The sequence below is a fragment of the Bufo bufo genome, chromosome 1 (genome assembly GCF_905171765.1).
Source record: "Bufo bufo chromosome 1, aBufBuf1.1, whole genome shotgun sequence".
Classification (NCBI taxonomy): domain Eukaryota; kingdom Metazoa; phylum Chordata; class Amphibia; order Anura; family Bufonidae; genus Bufo; species Bufo bufo.
The window spans coordinates 23,826,073-23,850,512 of record NC_053389.1 but is presented as its reverse complement, the minus strand read 5'-3'; the positions used below and the strand labels follow the sequence as shown (position 1 = coordinate 23,850,512).

Below are 24,440 nucleotides of genomic sequence, written 5' to 3'. Positions count from 1 at the left end.
GAAGTGACAAAAGTCCAGGCCTTGTTGCTGTTGTGCTGCCTCGAAAAAACATTGACCCAGTTGGCCGTGAAAGACATGTACTGTACCTGCCAATAACAGCAGCTCCAGATGTCCACAATGGCATTCACCTTGAGCATTGCAAATATAGCAAGGAGCGACCTATGTTCTCCGCTATGTAAAGGTACAAGTCAGGGAGGACTTTTTGGGAGAAATAATGCTGGCTCGGTATGTTCCAGAGAGAAGCAAATGTCATCAGCTCCCTAACTGGACAGACTAGGTAGCAGACTCCACTATATGATTCGACAGCGACTGCACCACCAGAAACTTGGTGAAGGAAAAATTAAGCTTGTGTACCATCGGATTGCTAGGAGTGTAAAGTTTTTTCTTGGCCACACATTCCATTAGCTGTGGCTAACATTGGGGTAAGGGAGTCTGAGTGGGAGAAGCAGAAAGTGATGATGACTATGTGAAAAACACTGCACTCCCAGTGGATGCAACCTGAATCCCGCAAAAGAAACCAGCAGAGGAGGAAACCCTTGTCATGGTAGCTGGTGGCTACCTCTGTTTGCCAATAGAATGGGATGATTCCCCTTTGTGTGGTTCAATAGTGCTGTGGTGCCTATGTTTGTGTTTGTTTCCCATAGCTTATTTTACTCTTTCAGAGCTTGCACAGGGCAATGCTGCTGTCTTCGGGCAGCATGGAAAAAACTGCCAGACAGCAGATTTATGCACAAAGCAAGCTGCTACTGAGCTTGCCATAGCCCTGGCACTTTTTGAGCCTGCAGCCCTTTTAATATCTGTGGTATGTCCAGTTCTTGAAGCAAAACTGGCCCTGGCAGTGCTTTTATAGGTTCTGGACATACTTCAACCCTGCTCTTTATTGCTAAGAGCACCCTGATCCATTTCCAACACACAATAGTCATTATAGTCCTCACCCTCCTCGTCACTTTTATATTTATGGTGGGATCCTTGATTCCCTTTCCGCCTTCTGACTTTGTGTTTTCTCAGAGTGCCACTGTTGCTACCATTGCACATACAATCACCACTACCACTACAGGTGCTGCTACTACCACCACCAACACAGCTATTCATGGGGTCCCCCATCTCCCCTTGAACCTCCTTCTCAGGGTAGTCCAAAAGCTGACTGCTCTCACACAAGTCATTAACAGACAGACTCTATTAACTATCTGCCAGAGTGTGTGGTGGGGTTTTGTGGTTTCTTCTTTGGAGAGGTGCCACATTAGGAGGGGGCAGTAAAGACAGAGACAACACCATTGACAGGCTTCTCTGGGTCTGCAAGAAGGAGGAGCAATATAAATACTATGACCCCTGGCTTTAAGGCACTGTGTCAGACTCCTCCGCTTTAATATTGTTGCATCTTTCAGAAGACAAGGAGAACTGTGGCCTACTATTACTGCCTAGATTGCTAATGCTGCTATTACCCACATTCTGGCTCTGAGAGGACATGGTCTGGCCCTGGGTATTTTGTTTGGAGCCCTTCCATATTCCAGATAATTGGCCTAATCTAAACAGTCACACAAAGTTTAGAACGATTTGCAAGTCTGTTTTATGAAACTTAAAGACACAGAGGCACAAGTAAATTTCCTACCCTTTCTACAAACACAATGAATAAACTATTTCTAAAACTATATCTATTTTTTATTTACTGTGGGAACATTGCAGTAACAGATTTGGGCCTAATGTCTTCTTGTGCGTTCAATTACACAGACTCAGAATAAGAAGGCTTTCTCTAGTATAAAATACAAGTTGTGATTAGAGATGAGCAAATCTAAGCTGACGAAGTGGAATTCGATCCGAATTTCCGGAAAAATTTGATTCTGAACGAATGCAAATTTCCTTGCGCTTTGTGGTAAGAGGCCTAAATGTATCTGGCGCAGGAAGAGGTCGCAGCAGAGTAAGGGGGCATAGCAGCAGGAGTTGTAGCGAGAGTCCTGAGCTCCCGGTGTCATCTAGCGGTCGTGTCTTGTCCAGCAACCCAGTGTTTTTTTATTGGTTAACTCGGTCATCCACTTCATCCCAAGTGACATTAGACACCCCCAGCCAAGAGTCAGTAGGTTGTCAGACACAACCCTTAGTTGGCATGGCCCGGGAGCAGACCCAGTGCCCTCACCTGTCCTCAACCTGCCTCTGTCCTTTGCTGTTCCCTAAGCCAGAGAAGTTATGTATTCTGTGGCCTCAGCTCCACTATACAGCAAGGACGAGCTGCTACAGCAAGGACAGTCAGCAGCAAATGGCCAGCCATGATCTGGAGGAGACATCTGCCGCTTCCTCCGCTAGGCGGGCAAGTAGTGATGAGGAGAGCGGCGTGGGAGGTGGTGTTGCGAGCGGTCAGGCTCCTTACCCAGAGACCATTGACGAGGACATCAGTGACGTGCAGACACTACTCGATGATGATGAAGCCGATCACACTTAGGAGCCGAGTGAAGAAGGGGCTTCATCATCATCATCATCAGGAGAAGAGGGTGGCAGCTTGCCCGTGAGACATTGGCTGAGCCAGCAAGTTGGTAGGTGGCAGAAGTGGGAGGTCGGGAGCCAAACGGGCACTGGGTAGACCACCCGCTTTGCAGGAGCCTACCTGCCCGAAAAGGAGTGTTCAACGGGGTCACGGAAGCAGCGGCACTAGCAGTCAGTCAATGCGGAGTGTTGAAGGTAAAACCAGCTACTCGGCGGTGTGGCAGTTTTTTCTCAAGCTGCCGGAGGAGGTTAACATGGCCATATGTAGAATATGTGGGCAGAAGGTGAAGCGCGGCCAGGTTGCCAATGTTGGCACCACAGCCCTGCATCAACATATGCAGCGTCACCATAAAGTGGCCAGAACCGTAGCTCCAATGTGGTGGTCCAGCCTGCCGCAGCAACCACTGCATCACCCAGTGGCACACCGCACCCGATTTCAGTCAGTCAAGCCTCCACCACCTCAGCCGAAGGGAGCTGTCTGTCCTTCCCATCATCTGCTGGTCCTGATGCTCCTGCTCCTCCTCGTCAGTCATTCCATCAGCAATCGATTACTGAAGCAATTGCCAAGAGATAGCAGTACGCATGCACTCATCGAACGGCTCAGAAGCTTAATGTGCTCCTGGCTAAGTTGCTGGTGCTGCAGTCCCTCCCTTTCCAAGTGGTGGACTCTGCACCTTTCAGATAAATAATGGCTTGTGCTAAGCCGAAGTGGACAGTCCCAAGCCATCATTTCTTTTCCCAAAAGGCAGTACCAGCCCTGCACAAATATGTAGAACAGAAGATGGGCCAGTCCTTGAGTCGGTGTCTGCCAAAATGCACGGTAGCTCCGACGTGTGGAGCTGTAACTACGGTCAGGGACAATACGGCCTACTGGGTGAATGTGGTTCCTGCACAGCCACACCAGCAACTTGGCCAGGTGACACCACTCCCACCTCCACATTCTCACGCCCCTGGTCCTGCGACAACGTCCACCTCTGCCTCCTCATCCTCCACTGTGTCCCCAGCCTGCACAGCAGGGACAATTCACAGTGCCCCTCCAGCATACCACATGTGCAGGGCACGGCGGTGTCACGCTGTTCTACACCTGGTTTGCCTGGGTGAACGGAGTCACACAGGGGAGGAACTTAATAAAGAAATAGATTCCTGGCTTTCTCTGCGACAACTGAAAATCGGAACCATGATGACCGACATGGTGTCGGCGCTGCGTCAAGGAGCGTTATTTGTCAGTCGCCAGGACTACGGGATGAACAATGTCATTCCACTGCTTCATGTCCTGGAACAGATGCTGGTAAATATGTCTGGTCAAGGGACTGGAGACATGGCGCCTACATCTCATGGCCACATGAGCCCTGTGGGGCCTAAACTGGAAGAGGAGGAGGAGGGTGAGGACATTGGAGTTCAGGTAATATGTAGCAAAATGAATGGTTTTTCCACTCAGGTGACAGAAGAGGCAGGAGCAGCTGGAGGAGCAAGAGGGAGATGAGGAAGACAAGGCAGAGGACCCAGGCACATCGTGGCAGTATGTAGTGGAGATGGAGGCAGGGAGTCCCTCTGAGTCACTTGCACAAATGGCACGCTGCATGCTCACTTGCTTGCGTAGTGACAGATGAATTGTCACCATTCGGCAGAGGGATGACTTCTATCTCTCTACCTTGTTGAATCCTTGCTACCGGTCCAAAATGGGGGCCTTTTTTTACACCCACTGTAAGGGAGGACAAACTGAACTACTACAGAGACATCTTATGTGGTCAGTTGGCTGCTGCCTTTCTGCGCCATTGTCCATCCTCTTGCAGGTCTGACCGGGGGATACCTTTGTGCTCACGTTTCACTGTCATGGCTGCTGGGGAGGGGTGGGGTGCCAGGAGCAGTAGCAGCTCCATCAGCAGCAGCCTGAGTCTAGAGTCGATGATGAGCAGCTTTCTTCAACCGTATAGTGAAGAAACTACTCGACTGCAGCAGGTAGACCTAGAGCAGAACCTGAACCAGCAGGTGGTGGCATACTTTGAGTGCACCCTGCCAGCCATCATTAAAGATCCAATGGACTACTGGGCAGCCAAGCTGGATTTGTGGCCGCAACTGTCCGAGTTTGCCATGGAAAAGCTGTGCTGCCTGGTCAGTAGTGTGGGATCAGAGCGGGTGTTTAGTTCGGCGGGGGCCATAGTTACCCCAAAAAGAACTCACCTGTCCACCCAGAACGTAGAGAGACTTACTTTTGTCAAGATGAATCAGGCGTGGGTCAGCCAGGATTTCCACCCACCAATGCCTGATGCATCAGATTAGATCATCCATCTCCACACTATGTCACCTTGCCACTCTGTGGCCTCCTGATGCTGCCATGTCTACACTATGTTACCGTGCCACTCTGTTGTATCATGTTGCTGCTGCCAACTCCACACAATGTCACCTTGCCACTCTGTGGCCTCCTGATGCTGCCAAGTCCACACTATATAACTGTGCCTCTCTGTTGTATCATGGTGCTGCCATCTCCACACTATGTCACCGTGCCACTCTGCTGTATCATGCTGCTGCCATCTAGACAGTATGTTACTTTGCCACTCTGTGGCCTCCTGATCCTGCCATGTCCACACTATGTCACTCTGTGGGACCCTGATGCTGCCATGTCCACACTATATAACCGTGCCACTCTGTTGTATTATGCTGCTGCTGCCATGTCCACACAATGTCACTATGCCACTCTTTTGTATCATGCTGCTGCTGCCATCTCCACACTATGTTACCTTGCCACTCTATGGCCTCCTGATGCTGCCAAGTCCACACTATGTCACCTTGCCACTCTGTGGCCTCCTGATGCTGCGATGTCAACACTATATAACTGTACCACTCTATTGTATCATGCTGCTGCCATGTCCACACTATGTCACCTTGCCACTCTGTGGCCTCCTGATGCTGCCATCTCCACACTATGTCACCATGCCACTCTGCTGTATCATGCGGCTGCTGCTGCCATCTCCACAATATGTCACCTTGTCACTCTGGCCTCCTGATGCTACCATGTACACACTATATAACCGTGCCACTCTGTTGTATCAAGCTGCTGCTGCAAAATGTGTAAAAACAACACCAATATGATGCTCTGGAAAAAAAAAAACATTGCTTAGCAGCAGCAGAAGGCATTATTGCTGTAAAATGCTTCTGCTATAATGCAATACATTTAGCACGGACAGATATGATGCACTCGGAAAAAATGTACACTCACAGTTGTACACAATTACTCAGCAATCAGCACTGCAGCACAACGTTGTACTAGAAATAATCTAGCAATAAGCCTATGTAGAAACTTTAGGTTTAGAAAAAAGCACAGCTAGGGTATTTTTCTGTTCAAATGAGAAAAAAAACTCAAACGTGGCTGCCTTCTGCACCTGGCCTCAGCTCCTCACTGCCAGAAAGTATTCCCTGATCAAAGTCCCTATTATAAACAGTTATTACAGTATGTCTTTCCATTCTGTTCCTACATTGTGGTCTTCTATTTGTCCTTTTAGGGCACCTCCTTGGCTGCTGCAGCACATATTTGCTCATCCAAGCTGTGTGTCAGCCCTTGAGCCAAACATTGCAAGCCTTCCCCCACTTCCTTTTAAGGTCAAGTGAGCACCCTTCTCCTTCCTCCCTCGTGAGTTTCTCACCAACATGTTCGGTAAAATGGCACATTGCGCCGTTTTACTGGATTCATATGAAAAATTTCGGGTTCACCTTGCAGATACATTTTTGGGAAGTGGTTTGCTCATCTCTATTATCTATCTACACCAGCGACACCCTGTGCTTGTGACTTTGTAAATGCAACTGCAACAAAATAGCAAACTTTCTTAAAAGGGCACGTGGTGAGGGCAGGTGGAAGGAGAGGCTGGCGGGGCCCAGAACGTTTGTCTTCATGTACACCTTTTTTCTGGCCTAAACAAAAGGCAGCACACGGAGTACTGGAGGATGCACCTAATATAGGACAAGGTCTGTGTCTTGCCATCCATGAGGTGTATCCTCCAGCAGCACAGGGGATTCTACGCCAATATTGATAAATCTTCCCCAATGTATTTTATGTGATATTGTTTTTTATGTAATTTCTGGTGTAGTAATGTCTTTTGGCTCTAGAAATGAGGAAGTGTGAATGCTGCTTTTTCACTTTACAGGGTTTTCCAGTGATGATCTATCTCAGGATAGGTCACCAATATCTGACAAGTGAAGGTTCAACTCCTGACATCCCTGTCAATCAGATGACAGAAGGAGCTGAAGCACATAAAAAAGAACACTACTCTGTACATTGTGTAGTGTCTGGGAAATATATTTGTTAGCCAGAGTTTCTCCCAACCTGGGGGACCTGTCCTGTCCTGTATTACATATTAGGACCCTAGACCTGCGGGTACTACTATGGCATCTGCAGTTGTTTTATATGTTATGTGAATGCAATGACATGCAATTAGAGATGTCGCGAACATAACATTTTCCGTTCGCGAACGTCGAACGCGAATTTCCACAAATGTTCCCGAACGGGCGAACCGCCATAGACTTAAATAGGCAGGCGAATTTTAAAACCCACAGGGACTCTTTCTAGCCACAGTAGTGATGGAAAAGTTGTTTCAAGGGGACTAACACCTGGACTGTGGCATGCCGGAGGGGGATCCATGGCAAAACTCCCATGGAAAATTACGTAGTTGACGCAGAGTCGGGTTTTAATCCATAAAGGGCATAAATCACCTAACATTCCTAAATTGTTTGGAATAACGTGCTTTAAAACATCAGGTATGATGTTGTATCGATCAGGTAGTGTAAGGGTTACGCCCGCTTTACAGACATTGACAGACCAAACTCCCCTTTTAATGAACCGCAAACAACCGCAAACAGTCCATTTGCCCAACCGCTTTGCCGATCTCCAGTTGGGCAGGACCACCATATATGTAAAAAGGTGCCTCTCTCCTTGAGACATCTCCAGCACAAATCTGATGTGGTGCTATACATTTGGCTTAATCTGACAGGTGTAAGGTACCATCTGGATATTACTTTATATGTGTTTTCTTGAATATTAGAGCATCTTGAGGACAGTTTTGGTGATAGTAGTATAGCTTTGGAATCTTCATTTGTGAATTGGATATTTAAAATTCTTTCCCATTCTTTCAAAAAGTAAAGGGATTTTGGTGTTTCTTTTTGGAGTAAATTCCTACTTATCGTGTGTATAAGTTTTTTAGGGGTCTGTGATTGAAATATTAATTTTTCAAACCATGAGGGTTCCCTAGTCTGGGAGTCTTGTGACATAGCCAGTTTAAGGGATTTCGCTATGATGTTGTGATGGAGACTATTTAGTTGAGATGTGTCAAACCGTTCCCTCATAGTTTGCAAGTTTAATATGACTCCATCTGGGTCTAAGAGGTCAGAAGGAGCTAAATTACTGTTGCGTACTTGTGCTGGTAGGGTTGTATAGCCTTCTCTAATTGTGATGAGGAGGTCATTAAAGTTACTTAGGTGAGAGGGAAATTTTGAGCATGTATCTCTCGGGTGTTTTGTTTTCCAGGCTGATAATGTGGCGTGAACTAGGATGTTATCTTTATTTATAATAGAAGTATTTTGTGGGTTTGTGAAGACTAGAGCTTTTAGAGGATATCTTGTTAGTTATTTTTCTAATGAAATCCAAGTTTTGTGTTTTGGGTGTCTCACCCAATCTATAATTCTACTGAGGTGGACAGCTGTAATGTATCTATCTAAGGAAGGGAGGCCAATCCCTCCTTTGGTTGTGGGTAGTTGAAGAATGTTATGGGAGATCCTCGGTTTTATATTTCCCCATATGTAATTAGAGCATATTTTCTTGAAAGATTTCAAAAAATGTTTTGGAAGTTTGATTGGGAGCACCTGTATGAGGTATGTAAGTTTAGGCAGAATTAAGGTGTTGAACATATTTTTCCATCCTAGCCATGATATAAAGGTGGGTTTCCAGGAGCTCAGCATATTTGGTATGGAATTTATAAGTGGAGTAAAGTTTAAGCTAAATAACCTATTGAGGTCGGGAGGGATGTTAACACCTAAAAATTTCAGTGAACTTTTGGTCCATTGGAAGGGCGAGTCTTTCTCTAGATATTTAAGAGCATTATGGGAATAAAATAAGCCCATCGCTTGTGACTTTGAGATATTAATTTTAAAATTGGATATTTCCCCAATCCTATCTAAGGTATCATTTATAAGGGGAAAAGCTTGTTTGGGATTTGAGACAACCATCAAGAGGTCATCTGCATACGCAGCTTGTTTTATCTCCAAGTCACCACAACTTAGTCCTTTAATTCCAGGATTTTGCCTTATAGCTTGCAACAGAGGTTCCATTGATAAAATAAAAAAATAAATAATAAAGGGGATAATGGGCAACCCTGTCTAGTTCCAATATTAATATGTACTGCTCAGGACAGAATGTCATTTACTTTTATATAAGCGCATGGGGAGGCGGACATTGAAAAGATAGCTTTAATGAATGTAATTGGAAATCCAAATTTTTCCAGGGTACTAGTGATAAAGGGCCAAGCCACTCTATCAAATGCTTTTTCAGCATCTGTCCCGAGCAGTACAATAGGTGTTATATTCTTTTTGGCTAGAGAAATAGCATTAATAATTTTGTACATACCGTCTTTCCCTTCTCTGCCTAGAACAAAGCCAGTTTGATCAGGGTTAATCAAGTCTTGGAGTAGGGATTTTATTCTGGCTGAGAGGATTCTAGCATAAATTTTAAGGTCTAGGTTCAGTAAAGAAATGGGTCTGTAGCTAGAGCAAAGTGTTTGGTCTTTTTGGGGTTTGGGGATTAGCGTAATATGGGCACTTAATGTTTGGGGAGTGAAGGGTGTACCCATTAGTGCTGCATTATATACTTGGACCATATGGGTGACCAGAATGTCTTTGAAAGTTGCGTAATATATGGCTGGAAGGCCATCTGGGCCTGGGGATTTCCCTTTGGCGATTGTTTTCAGGGTATCCATGACCTCTTTATCTGAAATTGGAGCGCATAGTCTGAGTTTCTGGTCTTCATTGGTTTTTGGTAGTTTAAGTTTACTCAGGAAGTCAGGAGTAAGTTTGTTCTTATCTTGTATGGTCATATCTGGCTCAGCTGCATTAATGTTGTAGAGTTAAGAATAGAAGTCATGGAAAGCCTGAGCAATAGCAGTGTCATCTCTATGTAGTAGCTCTCCACATGTTTTAATAGACGCTATCCTAGATTTGTGTTTTTGTTGGCGTAGCAATGCAATCATAAATTTGGAAGATCTGTTGCCATGGGCAAAGAATTTTTGTTTTAAAGCTAAGTATAATTTTGCTGATTGAGCATTGAGATGAGTCTTCAACTCCTCTCTAGCCATATTGAGTTTTTCTAGGATGTCGCTTTTCCTAAGACGTTTGTGGTAGCACTCTACCTTAGAGATTCTAGAGAATAATTCATTCGTCTTTTTTTGCCTTGCTTTATTTAGGTTTGACGCAAGGGAAATGAACTCTCCCCTAATTACTGCTTTGTGTGCTTCCCATATAAATTGTGGGGACGTTTCTCCTTGCGTATTATCTGTGAAGTAATCTTTTAGTTTTTTATTTATGGCAGAGTATATATCTGTAGAGCTGAGTAAGGTTTCGTTCAGACGCCAATTAAAAAATTTGGGTGAAGAGTTAGGTGGCTTGAAGGTGAGGAAAACTGGTGCATGATCCGAGTGTAGAATAGGACCTATTTTAGTTTCTGTGCAAAGATGAAGGATGTTAGTTGGGAGGAATATGTAGTCTAATCTTTGGTAGGATTTGTGTGGGGCAGAGAAGTGGGTAAAGTCTTTTTCTTTTGGGTTGAGTGCTCTCCACATATCAACCAAAGAACTTTTGTGCAAGGATTTTTTAATGGACTTTAGGGATCTATTTGGAAGTGTCACATTGAAATCTCCAGCTACTATAACTAGCCCTTCTCGGAAGGCTTCAATTTCTGGCCAAAATTTGTCAAACCATTTCTTTTGTGCAGTGTTGGGGGCATAGATATTGACCAAAGTGTATAATTGAGAATAAATTTTCCCTTTAACCATTAAATATCTCCCTTCTTCATCTGATATGGTGAGTGTGTGTAGGAAATCTATGTTTCTGTGGATTCCTATACTAGTTCCGGATTTGTTGGAGGCTGATGATGAGTTATAGAACCAAAGATTGTATTTTGTCTTTGATAGCACTGGTGTTTTATTATGTTTAAAGTGAGTTTCTTGTAGGAATATTATGTTGGCCTTTTCTTTGTTTAGTTGGTTAATGATTTGACTTCTCTTCACAGGAGACTTAAAGCCTCTAACATTATAGGTAGCTACTCTAAGTTCCGCCATGAGGAGAAGTGGGTATGAGATCTTGTGCATATATTTTACTCACTAGTGAAGTGCTCCATTTCGCTCCTACTAGGTAGTCACATCTTCTGGAAACAATCGATGGTACTTTGGGTACAGGGGTGAATGAGGATGAGGATGAGGGGAGGGGTAAAACCATTCTAAATACATAGAAAACAAAATAATGGTTAGACATAAACAGTGCATTTAGCAACCATTCCCAGAAAGACATCCCTAATGAGAGAATGAGTGGGAACGTAAAAATTATAGGTCCAAAGGAGACCTAAGGAGATAATTTAAGTTTTAGAAACAAACTTTTAAGTACATATCATGTATGGCACAGGTTGTGTTATGTAATATACAGGCGTGGCCAAAAGTTTTGAGAATTACATAAATATTGGAAATTGGAAAAGTTGCTGCTTAAGTTTTTATAATAGCAATTTGCATATACTCCAGAATGTTATGAAGAGTGATCAGATGAATTGCATAGTCCTTCTTTGCCATGAAAATTAACTTAATCCCAAAAAAACCTTTCCACTGCATTTCATTGCTGGCATTAAAGGACCTGCTGAGATCATTTAAAAAAAAAAAAATATTGGTTTGAGTGTTTGAAACTAGGGATGAGCAAACCCGAACTGTATAGTTCGGGTTCGTACCGAATTTTGGGGTGTCCGTGACACGGACCCGAACCCGAACATTTTCGTAAAAGTCCGGGTTCGGTGTTCGGCGCTTTCTTGGCGCTTTTTGAAAGGCTGCAAAGCAGCCAATCAACAAGCGTCATACTACTTGCCCCAAGAGGCCATCACAGCCTTGCCTACTATTGGCATGGCTGTGATTGGCCAGTGCAGCATGTGACCCAGCCTCTATATAAGCTTGGGTCACGTAGCGCTGCACGTCACTCTGCTGATTCAAGTATAGGGAGAGGTTGCAGCTGCGACGTTAGGGCGAGATTAGGCAGATTAACTCCTCCAAAAGACTTCATTCTGTGATCGATCTGCAGCTGTGGATCATTGAAGTGCTAATATCGACTTGCTCACTTTTTTGAGGCTGCCCAGAGCGTTTTTAGATCACTTTTTTCTGGGGTGATCGGCGGCCATTTTGTGGCTTGTGGTGCGCCAGCACAAGCTATCACCAAGTGTATTTAACCATCAATAGTGTGGTTATTTTGTGCTATATCCTACATCTGGTGCAGGCTGAGCCTGTGTCACCGAAGTGCATTTAACCATCAACAGTCTGGTTATTTTTTGGCCATATACTACATCAGGGGCAAGTTGAGCCTGTCACCCAGCGCCTAAAAAATAGACCTGACATTTCTATTCAACCAAATCTGCACTGTTTTAGCTGGTCAAGTTATTTGTAGTGACCGTAAATGCACACTTTTTGTTCTGGGTTGAAAAACTATTCCCAAATTTGCCATTCTCAAAATAACTAGTTTCTGCTATATGAGGCCTACTTTAAATCTATCCCAAAAAGGATATCTTACATTGAAGGTGCTGATAGTGTCATTCAGAAAAACCTAAGACACACGCTACCGTGCAGATATACCTTTAATCACAGAATTAGACTTGTATCTGCACAGTAGCGTGTGTGTTAAGTTTTTCTGAATGAGACTATCAGCACCTTGAATCTAAGATATCCTTTTTGGGATAGATTTAAAGTAGGCCTGATATAGCAGAAACTACTAATTTTGAGAATGGCAAATTTGGGAATAGTTTTTCAACCCAGAACAAAAACTGTGCTTTTACGGTCACTACAAATAACTTGACCAGCTAAAACAGTACTGATTTGGAGGAATATAAATGTCAGGTCTATTTTTTAGGCGCTGGGTGACAGGCTCAACTTGCCCCTGATGTAGTATATGGCCAAAAAATAACCACACTATTGATGGTTAAATGCACTTGGGTGACACAGGCTCAGCCTGCACCTGATGTAGTATATGGCCAAAAAATAAACAGACTGTTGATGGTTAAATGCACTTCGGTGACACAGGCTCAGCCTGCAGCTGATGTAGGATATAGCAAAAAATAACCACACTATTGATGGTTAAAAGCACTTGGTGGTAGCTTGTGCTGGCGCACCACAAGCCACAAAATGGCCGCCGATCACCCCAGAAAAAAATGATATAAAAATGCTCTGGGCAGCCTAAAAAAAGTGAGCAATTCAATATTAGCACTTCAATGATCCACAGCTGGAGATCGATCACTGAATTAAGTCTTTTGGAGGAGTTAATCTGCCTAATCTCGCCCTAACGTCGCAGCAGCAACCTCTCCCTATGCTTGAATCAGCAGAGTGACGTGCAGGGCTACGTGACCCAAGCTTATATAGAGGCTGGGTCACATGCTGCACTGGCCAATCACAGCCATGCCAATAGTAGGCAAGGCTGTAATGGCCTCTTGGGGCAAGTAGTATGACGCTTGTTGATTGGCTGCTTTGCAGCCTTTTCAAAAAGCACCAAGAAAGCGCCGAACACCGAACCCGAACCCAGACGTTTACGAAAATGTTCGGGTTCGGGTCCGTGTCACATCCGTTCGGGTCCGTGTATACAGTTCGGGTTCGCTCATCCCTACTCTCTAGTGGCTTATGATCAGTCTCAATGTTAATAATATTTTTTCCATGTAAGTACTGATTAACCACCTCAGCCCCCAGTGCTTAAACACCCTGAAAGACCAGGCCACTTTTTACACTTCTGACCTACACTACTTTCACCGTTTATTGCTCGGTCATGCAACTTACCACCCAAATTAATTTTACCTCCTTTTCTTCTCACTAATAGAGCTTTCATTTGGTGGTATTTCATTGCTGCTGGCATTTTTACTTTTTTTGTTATTAATCGAAATTTAACGATTTTTTTGCAAAAAAATGAAATTTTTCACTTTCAGTTGTAAAATTTAGCAAAAAAAACGAGATCCATATATAAATTTTGCTCTAAATTTATTGTTCTACATGTCTTTGATAAAAAAAAATGTTTGGGTTAAAAAAAATGGTTTGGGTAAAAGTTATAGCGTTTACAAACTATGGTACAAAAATGTGAATTTCCGCTTTTTGAAGCAGCTCTGACTTTCTGAGCACCTGTCATGTTTCCTGAGGTTCTACAATGGCCAGACAGTACAAACACCCCACAAATCCCCAATTTCGGAAAGTACACACCCTAAGATATTCGCTGATGGGCATAGTGAGTTCATAGAACTTTTTATTTTTTGTCACAAGTTAGCGGAAAATGATGATTTTTTTTTTTTTTTCTTACAAAGTCTCATATTCCACTAACTTGTGACAAAAAATAAAAACTTCCATGAACTCACTATGCCCATCAGCGAATACCTTGGGGTGTCTTCTTTCCAAAATGGGGTCACTTGTGGGGTAGTTATACTGCCCTGGCATTCTAGGGGCCCAAATGTGTGGTAAGGAGTTTGAAATCAAATTCTGTAAAAAATGACCAGTGAAATCCGAAAGGTGCTCTTTGGAATATGGGCCCCTTTGCCCACCTAGGCTGCAAAAAAGTGTCACACATCTGGTATCTCCGTATTCAGGAGAAGTTGGAGAATGTGTTTTGAGGTGTCATTTTACATATACCCATGCTGGGTGAGAGAAATATCTTGGCAAAAGACAACTTTTCACATTTTTTTATACAAAGTTGGCATTTGACCAAGATATTTATCTCGCCCAGCATGGGTATATGTAAAATGACACCCCAAAACACATTCCCCAACTTCTCCTGAATACGGAGATACCAGATGTGTGACACTTTTTTGCAGCCTAGGTGGGCAAAGGGGCCCATATTCCGAAGAGCACCTTTCGGATTTCACAGGTCATTTTTTACAGAATTTGATTTCAAACTCCTTACCACATATTTGGGCCTCTAGAATGCCAGGGCAGTATAACTACCCCACAAGTGACCCCATTTTGGAAAGAAGAGACCCCAAGGTATTCGCTGATGGGCATACTGAGTTCATGGAAGTTTTTATTTTTTGTCACAAGTTAGTGGAATATGAGACTTTGTAAGAAAAAAAAAAAAAATCATCATTTTCCACTAACTTGTGACAAAAAATAAAAATTCTAGAAACTCGCCATGCCCCTCATGGAATACTTTGGGGTGTCTTCTTTCCAAAATGGGGTCACTTGTGGGGTAGTTATACTGCCCTGGCATTCTAGGGGCCCAAATGTGTGGTAAGGAGTTTGAAATCAAATTCTGTAAAAAATGACCAGTGAAATCCGAAAGGTGCTCTTTGGAATATGGGCCCTTTTGCCCACCTAGGCTGCAAAAAAGTGTCACACATCTGGTATCTCCGTATTCAGGAGAAGTTGGGGAATGTGTTTTGGGGTGTCATTTTACATATACCCATGCTGGGTGAGATAAATATCTTGGCCAAATGCCAACTTTGTATAAAAAAATGGGAAAAGTTGTCTTTTGCCAAGATATTTCTCTCACCCAGCATGGGTATATGTAAAATGACACCCCAAAACACATTCCCCAACTTCTCCTGAATACGGAGATACCACATGTGTGACACTTTTTTGCAGCCTAGGTGGGCAAAGGTGCCCAAATTCCTTTTAGGAGGGCATTTTTAGACATTTGGATACCAGACTTCTTCTCACGCTTTGGGGCCCCTAAAATGCCAGGGCAGTATAAATACCCCACAAGTGACCCCATTTTGGAAAGAAGACACCCCAAGGTATTCAATGAGGGGCATGGCGAGTTCATAGAAAAAAAAAAAATTTGGCACAAGTTAGCGGAAATTGATTTTATTTATTTTTTTCTCACAAAGTCTCCCTTTCCGCTAACTTGGGACAAAAATTTCAATCTTTCATGGACTCAATAAGCCCCTCAGCAAATACCTTGGGGTGTCTTCTTTCCAAATTGGGGTCATTTGTGGGGTGTTTGTACTGCCCTGGCATTTGAGGGTCTCCGCAATCATTACATGTATGGCCAGCATTAGGAGTTTCTGCTATTCTCCTTATATTGAGCATACGGGTAATGAGATTTTTTTTTTCCGTTCAGCCTCTGGGCTGAAAGAAAAAAATGAACGGCACAGATTTTTTCATTCGCATCGATCAATGTGGATGAAAAAATCTCTGCCAAAAAAAGAAAAAGGAGGGGAAAGGCGTCTGCCAGGACATAGGAGCTCCGCCCAACATCCATACCCACTTAGCTCGTATGCCCTGGCAAACCCGATTTCTCCATTCACATCAATCGATGTGGATGAATAAATCATTGCCGGGATTTTTTATTTTTATATATACAAAGTGTTTGCCAAAGTATATGAACACCGCCACCTCCTCAGCTCATATGCCTCGGCAAACATATTTTTACTGTAGAGGAGAAATCTCGTCTTGCAGCACCGCATACACCGACTTGCGTGTAATCTGACAGCAGCGCAATGCTTCTGTCCGAATGCACATCAGTGCTGCAGCTAGTCGATCGGTTGGTCCACCTGGAAGGTAAAAAAAACAAAACAAAAAAGAAAAAACCAGTCCGCAACGCAATAAATTTATTAACTTCAGAACAGAACATATTAACTTTTTTTTAACTTTTTTAACTTTTTTACTTACCGGTAATTTTTTTTTTGTTTCGTTTTTTTTACCTTTATAGAACAAACCTCTCCTTCCCCATGGGACAATGTGCAAAGCGCAAATCGCCCAAAGATGTGGCGAAGTACGTTATGCACTTTATCCCAGGTGAAAGGAGAGGTTTGCAGCAGCTGTGAGTAAAAGGGCCCTAATAGCCCTGTGTGCCTGTCCTGTGAGATGCAATCCCTATGCTAGGTGTACCTGTGTGTGGTTCTTCCGGAAACACTCTCCTAAGCATAGGGCAGGGTGGTCAGGGCAGTCAGGACAGAAATAGCGGGTGTCACGCCTTATTCCACTCCTGCTACAGACACGACATTTTTTTCGGGGTGGCGGTTGGGTTGAGGTACCAGCAACGACACTGGGGAAATGTCACTCGTGTAGACGACTAACTACACTGGTGGATGGGGCCACGGAACCTTCTGGATACAGGAGGTTCTCGATGATCTCTTCCTGGATTTTGAGGAAGGATCGTGTTCTCCCAGCCTTACTGTAGAGAACAAAACTATTATACAGCGCCAATTGAATTAAATATACAGACACCTTCTTATACCAGCGTCTGGTTCTGCGGGAAACTAAATAGGGAGCCAACATCTGGTCATTGAAGTCCACCCCTCCAATGAGCGCATTATAGTCGTGGACTGAGAGGGGCTTTTCAATGACACAGGTTGCCCTTTCAATTTGGATTGTCGTGTCTGCGTGAATGGAGGAGAGCATGTAAACGTCACGCTTGTCTCTCCATTTCACCGCGAGCAGTTCTTCATTACACAAGGCAGCCCTCTCCCCCCTTGCAAGACGGGTGGTAACGAGCCGTTGGGGGAAGCCCACGCGACTAGTTTGCGCGGTGCCACAGGCGCAAATCCATTCTAGAAACAAATGCCTAAAGAGGGCCACACTTGTGTAAAAATTGTCCACATAAAGATGGTACCCCTAGCCGAATAAGGGTGACACCAAGTCCCAAACTGTCTTCCCACTGCTCCCCAGGTAGTCAGGGCAACCGACCGGCTCCAGGGTCTGATCTTTTCCCTCATAGATCCGAAATTTGTGGGTATAGCCTGTGGCCCTTTCACAGAGCTTATACAATTTGACCCCATACCGGGCACGCTTGCTTGGGATGTATTGTTTGAAGCCAAGGCGCCCGGTAAAATGTATTAGAGATGTTTTGCTCAGGGGTATACAAATCTGCAAATTTCTGGTTGAAATGGTCTATGAGGGGCCGAATTTTGTGGAGCCGGTCAAAAGCTGGGTGGCCTCTGGGACGGGAGGTGGTGTTGTCGCTAAAATGCAGAAAACGCAGGATGGTCTCAAATCGTGTCCTGGACATAGCAGCAGAGAACATGGGCATGTGATGAATTGGGTTCGTGGACCAATATGACCGCAATTCATGCTTTTTAGTTAGACACATGTTGAGGAGAAGGCCCAGAAAAATTTTAAGTTCAGAAACTTGGACTGGTTTCCACCGGAAAGGCTGGGCATAATAGCTTCCCGGGTTTGCGGTTATAAATTGTGTGGCATACCGGTTTGTCTCTGCCACGACTAAGTCCAAGAGCTCCGCTGTCAAGAACAGCTCAAAAAATCCCAGTGCCGAACCGATTTGAGCCGTCTCAACCCGAACTCCAGACTGGGCGGTGAAAGGGGGAACTAATGGTGCGGCTGAAGTTGGTGACTGCCAATCAGGGTTTGCCAGCACCTCAGGGATTCTAGGGGCTCTACGGGCCTGTCTGTGCGGTGGCTGCGACAGGGTAACTACTGCACGTGCCACCGTACCAGCTTCAACTGCCCTTCTGGTGCTCGCTACTTCACCAGGTTGTACGGCAGTGCTGGTACTAGGTCCAGGAAGGGCTGCGCTGCTGGTGTATGCCTCACCACGTGATCCGGCAGCGACAGCCCCACTCTGCTGCTCTTGAAGCGGATCCTGCGTAACCTGTGGTCTAGCGACACGGGGCCGGGTACGCCTAGTGCTATCAGGGACCTCCACCTCCTCGTCCGAACTTTGGGTCAGAGAGCCACTGCTTTCCACAGGTTCATATTCTGACCTGCTAGATTCGTCAGATGAGGGTTCCCATTCCTCATCTGACTGGGTCAGAATCCTGTAGGCCTCTTCAGAAGAATACCCCCTGTTTGACATTTTGGACTACTAAATTTAGGGGTATTCCCTGAGACTACCCAAGAAAAAAAGCAAACCTGTCTTACAAAGGGGAGGCTAGCGAAGTACCAGAGGCCGCTGCGGTTGATAAAAAATATCAAAACTGATTTTTTTATCGCCGCAGTGCGTGTAAAGTGAATGTGCAGTGATCAAAAAATAATAATTTTTTGTCACTGCGGTGGGGCGGGCGTGGGTGAACGCACGTGTGGGCGACCGATCAGGCCTGATCGGGCAAACACTGCGTTTTGGGTGGAGGGCGAGCTAAGGTGACACTAATACAATTATAGATCTGACCGTGATCAGTTTTGATCACTTACAGATACTATAAAAGTACAAATGCTGATTAGCGATACGCTAATCAGCGAATAAAAGTGACTGCGGTGCGGTGGGGTGGGCGCTAACTGACGCTAACTACCTAACCAAGGGGCCTAAACTATCCCTAAAACCTAACAGCCAATACTAGTGAAAAAAAAAAAGTGACAGTTTACACTGATCACTTTTTGTCTTTCACTAGTGATTGACAGGGGCGATCAAAGGGGTGATCAAAGGGTTAATTGGGGTGCAGGGGGGTGATCTGGGGCTAAGGTGTAGTGTTTGGTGTACTCACTGTGAAGTCTGCTCCTCTGCTGGATCCAACCGACGAAAAGGACCAGCAGAGGAGCAGAGAAGCCATATAACAGATCATATTTACTAATATGATCTGTTATATGGCTTGTGATTTGATTTTTTAAAAATCAGCAACCTGCCAGCGACGATCATTGGCTGGCAGGTTGCTGATGCAATTGTCCTCGAACTTTTGCCGGCCCGCGATTAGCATGCGCGGGCCGGCTGTGACCGAAATCTCGCGTCTCGCGAGAGGACGCGCCGGCGCATCCACTCGGAATGAAACAACCACCTCCAGGACGCGTCTGTGCGTACAGCGGTCCGGAGGTGGTTAAACTTATGGCATGCATATACAATGGCAAGACATTCCTTTTCAATCTGGGCATATCTTTGTTCTGTTGAAGACCGTGTACGTGATGCAAATGTCACTGGCTGACCTCCTTGCAAAAGTGTTGCTCCAAGACCTTTTTCACTGGCATCACATTGGACTGTTACTTCTTCATTGACATTGTAGTATCTCAAAACTGGATGTTTAGTAACAATATCTTTTATTTGCTTGAGGGCTTCATCATGGCTGGATTGCCAGGCCCACAAGCTGTCCTTGTCTGTCAGTCTGCGTAGTGGTTCACATACATCCGAAAGATGTGGTAAGAATTTTGAAAGGTAGTTTACAAACCCTAGCAGTCTCTGAACTGCTTGTAGATTGTCAGGCTTTGGTACCTCTAAAATTGCTCTGACTTTTTCTGGATCAGGACGCAGGCCTTCTGCTGTGAGTAAATGTCCCATGTATGGTACCGAAGATAGCCTCAATCTCAGCTTCTTTTTATTGAATTTTTGGTTCAGCTTTCGTGCTCTCTCTAAGAGTCCAATCAAATTCTTGTCATGATCCTTTGTGGCCTCCTCTGTAGTGTCACCACAGCCATACACCAATATATCATCTGGAATAACTTCCACTCCGGGCAGGCCTTCTACTGCTTCATGTTGTCTACGTTGATATTCTTCTGGTGCAGTAGCAATCCCAAAAGGCATGCGTAGCCATCGGTAACGCCCAAAGGGAGTCCAGAATGTAGTGAGATAACTGCTTTTACTTGCCAGAAGCCATCCTTAGCATCTAAGACAGAAAATACTTTTGCATTTGATAAACTTGGCAGGATTTCCTCTATAGTGGGCATTGGATAATGTGAGCGTTTTAGTGCTTTATTTAAGTCTTTGGGATCAATGCATATTCGCAGCTTGCCTGGTTTCTTAACAGCAACCATACTACTTATCCATGTCGTAGGTTCTATGACCTTTTTTATCACTCCCAGTGTCTCTAATCTCTCTATTTTCGCCTTTACGTCTGCTTTAAGTGGAGCCGGCACTCTACGTGGTTGGTGTTGAACAGGAGGTATTGCTTCATCTATTTCTAGGTGATACTCTCCAGGTAGACACCCTAGTCCTTTGAAAATGTCTCTATATTCAGTTGTGATCATTTCATAAGAAAAGGGTGAAGTTGTAGTTGTTTGCTGGTCATCATGTAATAATATATTATGTTCTACATTCAGGGTAAGGAGGCCCATTATCTGACATGTTTCTGCTGAGAGAAGTGGTTTGTGTTTACCTTGGACAACTTGGAATTGCAGTGTATATGTTTTATCTTTATATGTACAATTTAGATTACATTGGCCCATAGGTATCATATAGGTATCATTGTACCATTTTAATTTGACATTACTCTTCTGTAATGTTGGCTTTCCTTCTTTAACAATTTTGCAATAGTCTTTGTATGTCATAAGGTTGCAGGTGGCCCCACAGTCTGACTGACAGTGTAACCGTTCCCCTGCTTCTCTGTCAGTGCTGAGTTCTAGTGGTACAAACCACTGTGCTCCCGGACTGCTTACTGCTCCTATCTGATGAATAATAGTGAATACTGATTCTTCTGAGCTGCTGCTCTTGATCTGTGCAGCCATATGTATTCTGCCATTTGCTTTCTGCCTGCATACTCTAGAAAAATGGTTTTGCTTTTTTCATTTACTGCAGGTTTCTCCATATGCAGGACAGTGGTCTCTGCCCCAGGGGTGGTTGTTTCCACAGTATCTACATCTGATTGTTTTTACTTTGCTTTCTTTCATGGGCTTTTTATATGTTCTAGCGGTATAATGTACGGCTTCAGTTTCACTTTTGCTTTCTTGCATTGCTTGTATTTGCATTTCTGTAAGTTCATGGCTTCTCCACATGTCCATGGCTCTCTACAGGTTCAGGTCTGGTGCTCTGAGCATTCGCTTTCTAGCATTAATGTCTTTTGATCCCAGAACTATTCTGTCTCTGATAAGTTCATCATGTAATACTCCAAACTCACATGTAGCGGCGAGCTGCCTCAGCCTAGTCACATACTGATCTATAGTTTCCAATGGGCCTTGGTTTGTGGTATTGAATATGTACCCCTCATATATGATGTTACGTGAAGGCATAAAATGGCTCTGTAATGCATCCAGAGTTTTCTCTGTGTCCTGCTTGTCGGCATCAGAGAGTGAGAGGTGCTGATGAATCCGCAGACCGTCTCTCCCATCACTGAGCGCAGTGTCGCTATCCTTACCTTGGGGTCTTTCTTATCAAGTTCAGTTGCCACCTCATAATCTTCCCACTGGTATTTGAAATATGTCCAGTTAACTGCCAGGTCCCCATTACAGTCCATGGGAGACGGCACAGGGAAGTTGTTTGCAGCCATTTTCTGTAACACGGTGTGTCTCTTATTAATAAATTACCAGAGAAACTATTCTTGTTGGTCTTTTGTTCTGATATTAGGACTTTAGTGGTTTCTAAAACACCAAAGCCCCGTCCACTTCTGACACCATGTTTCCTGAGGCGATCTGAGGTAATTCAACAAACTTTATTCAGACACAAACAATATGACAAAGGTTAACAACTGTCATATCTATATAGCCTACAGGTGGCAGTAAACATGTTAACATGTATCACTCCTAACAGGCTCTAAGGCGCTGATGTTAGTCAGATGCCTCGGTGTGATGCGAAAAGGTCCCCAGGGCCCGGAGTTGGTGTAATGCCTGTATTTGCAGGGCAAGAAGGAATGATTCCTCTTACCGGTAAAGCGATCTCTCTCCGATGGTATCAGGAGTACTCCTTGTGTTAGGCCCTGTTATCGGGTTGATACTGATCACCGTGCAGGTGGGAGCTGTAACGTGAGTCCGAGGCTCGGCACTCCAGCTAGGCCGCAGATGAATTCCGGCTATCAGTGCTCTTATATGTCCGAGAGAGGACTTAAAATGATCAGGCTGATATATGTAGTCCAGCAGAACAGATTTGGTGTGTCTTGCAACCTTTATATTGCCTGGATGTCGCAGGATAGAGATTCAATCGCAGGAGCTCTGGGTAGACGCTTCCTCCCTGTTCGGCTGTTGGCCACGCCCCCCGTCTTCAGAAATAAGTACTTTTATAATATGCAAACGAGCCCCTAGGAGCGGGGGAGGGGGGGGGCGTTGCTCCTGCCCCTAGAGGCTCCATTCTCGCAACTCTTGACACGCACTGCTAAAGTTGATTGACAGGGCCAGACATCGTTGGTCTCCTCCAGCCCTGTAAATCCGGCGCCTGTGCCGCCCTGTTTAGTATTCTGCCCAGGCGCAGTGAGTGAAGGACGCTCGCCTGCTGCCAGCTGTCTTCACTTCCGGGGAGCACTGTGACCTATTCAGCGCAGGTGCAGTGAGGAAGCCAGCAGCAGGCGAGCATCCTTCACTCACTGCACCTGCGCGGAATACTAAAAGGTATGGCGCAGGCGCGGGATTTACAGGACTGGAGGAGACCAACGATGTCTGGCCCTGTCAATCAACTATAGCAGAGCGTGTCAAGAGGTGAGAGAACGGAGCCTCTAGGTGCAGGAGCAACGCTCCCCCTCCTGCACATAGAGGCTCGTTTGCATATTATAAAAGTACTTATCAATAACGGCGGCACACTAAGATGTCACTAATACAGTTATGTTCAGCTGATATTAGCACATCGCTAATGTCAGCCAGCTTAATACCCATTTTTTTGATGACAGAAACCCTTTAATTACCTCCACAATTCGTACCTCTCACTCCCGTCTTCAAGAATTTTCTCGAGCTGCACTTACTCTCTGGAATACTCTGCCCTGGAATATTAGGTCAATTCACAACTTCTCCACCTTCAAACGTGCCTTAAAAACACATCTCTTCAGGCAGGCTTATCAAGCTACCTATAACGAGTAAACCTCTCCCCCACCAACTCCTCCGGCCTGAACCCGATCCTCCAACAGTCCCAAACCTGAAGCAGATCGGCCGGCACCACTCCTGTCAGTTCAATAATGGCTCGAATACTACTTATCACAATCAACTACCTTATCTGTCACTCCCAATTCCTCATAGATTGTAAGCTCTTGGAGTAGGGCCCTAAATCCTAGTGTTTAAAGGGTCTCTGTCACCTCCCAAACAGCAATTTTCAGTATTGGACTTAATATAATTGCTAATGTACGCAGATTCCATATATACCCCTCTTACCTCTGGCTGTGCTTTAAATTCTTTAAAAATAGTACTTTTGTGATATGCAAATTTCTTCACTACCAGCAAGTTGGGCGGTTACTTGCTCGTAGCCGCCGCATCCTCGGTCTAAAAAAACGCCCCCTCCTCCACTTGATTGACAGGGCCAGCAAGCGCTCTCCTCCTCCCGCTGGCCCTGTCTGCAGCTAAAATCCTGCACCTGCGCCGTACTGGTCCTCATTCGGCACAGGCGCTCTGAGAGAAGGACGCTCTCTTGCCCACTCCTTCCTCATTGTGCCTGCGCCAATTACGTCAGCCTACACCCGGAAAAGAAGCATCGCTTCTTTTCCGGGTGTAGGCTGACGTCATTGGCGCAGGTGCACTTAGGAAAAAGTGGGCAAGCTAACGTCCTTCTCTCAGAGCGCCTGCGCCGAATGAGGACCGGTACGGCGCAGGCGTAGGATTTTATGGGCAGAGAGGGCCAGCGGGAGGAGGAGAGCGCTTGCTGGCCCTGTCAATCAAGTGGAGGAGGGGGCGTTTTTTTAGGCCGAGGACGCGGCGGCTACGAGCAAGTAACCGCCCAACTTGCTGGAAGTGAAGAAATTTGCATATCACAAAAGTACTATTTTTAAAGAATTTAAAGCACCGCCAGATGTAAGAGGGGTATATATGGAATCTGCGTACATTAGCAATTATATTAAGTCCAATACTGAAAATTGCTGTTTGGGGGGTGACAGAAGCCCTTTAAGTTGTATTTTAGGCAGTTACTTTTGTTTTGTACATGAACCCTATGAATTTGTAAAGCGCTGGGGAATATGATGGCGCTATATAAATAAATATTATTATTATTATCTT

The 24,440-nt window shown here is 44.8% G+C and overlaps 1 protein-coding gene across 2 annotated transcripts in view; it reads left to right on the top strand.

Annotated features, from left to right (window-relative positions):
- LOC120992361 overlaps nt 1-24,440 on the top strand; it is a 100,727-nt gene that overhangs the window by 17,075 nt on the left and 59,212 nt on the right. The gene's annotated exons all lie outside the window — the stretch shown is intronic.